Source organism: Etheostoma spectabile, unplaced genomic scaffold (genome assembly GCF_008692095.1).
Source record: "Etheostoma spectabile isolate EspeVRDwgs_2016 unplaced genomic scaffold, UIUC_Espe_1.0 scaffold50, whole genome shotgun sequence".
NCBI classification, from domain to species: Eukaryota; Metazoa; Chordata; class Actinopteri; order Perciformes; family Percidae; genus Etheostoma; species Etheostoma spectabile.
Genome location: NW_022605620.1, coordinates 403,396 through 403,776, shown reverse-complemented (window position 1 = coordinate 403,776; position 381 = coordinate 403,396). Strand labels below are relative to the sequence as shown.

At 38.8% G+C, this 381-nt stretch overlaps 1 protein-coding gene across 1 annotated transcript in view; it reads left to right on the top strand.

The window, feature by feature from the left end:
- Positions 1 to 381, top strand: part of tmem205 (transmembrane protein 205) — a 16,831-nt gene that overhangs the window by 10,900 nt on the left and 5,550 nt on the right. The gene's annotated exons all lie outside the window — the stretch shown is intronic.

Here is a 381-nt window from a genome sequence, read left to right as displayed (position 1 = left end):
CTACAAGTTAGCATCAAACACAACAAAGGCTTGAATGGGGTTTTGAGCTAACGTTAGCAATCAAGCTATCATAGATAGCTACGTTTTTAAAATGACTGCTAGCTTAGCTACGAGTTAGCATCAAACACAACAAAGGCTTGAATGGGTTTTTTTAGCTAACGTTAGCAATCAAGCTATCATAGATAGCAACGTTTTTGAAATGGCTGCTAGCTTAGCTACACGTTAGCAATCAAACACAACAACGGCTGTCAGTTGAAAGGACTTTTGAGCTAACGTTAGCAATCAAACAAATGACTGCTAGCTTAGCTACAAGCTAGCATCAAACTATAGACCGTATACAGTCTATACATCAAACACAACAAAGGCTGTCAGGTGAATGGT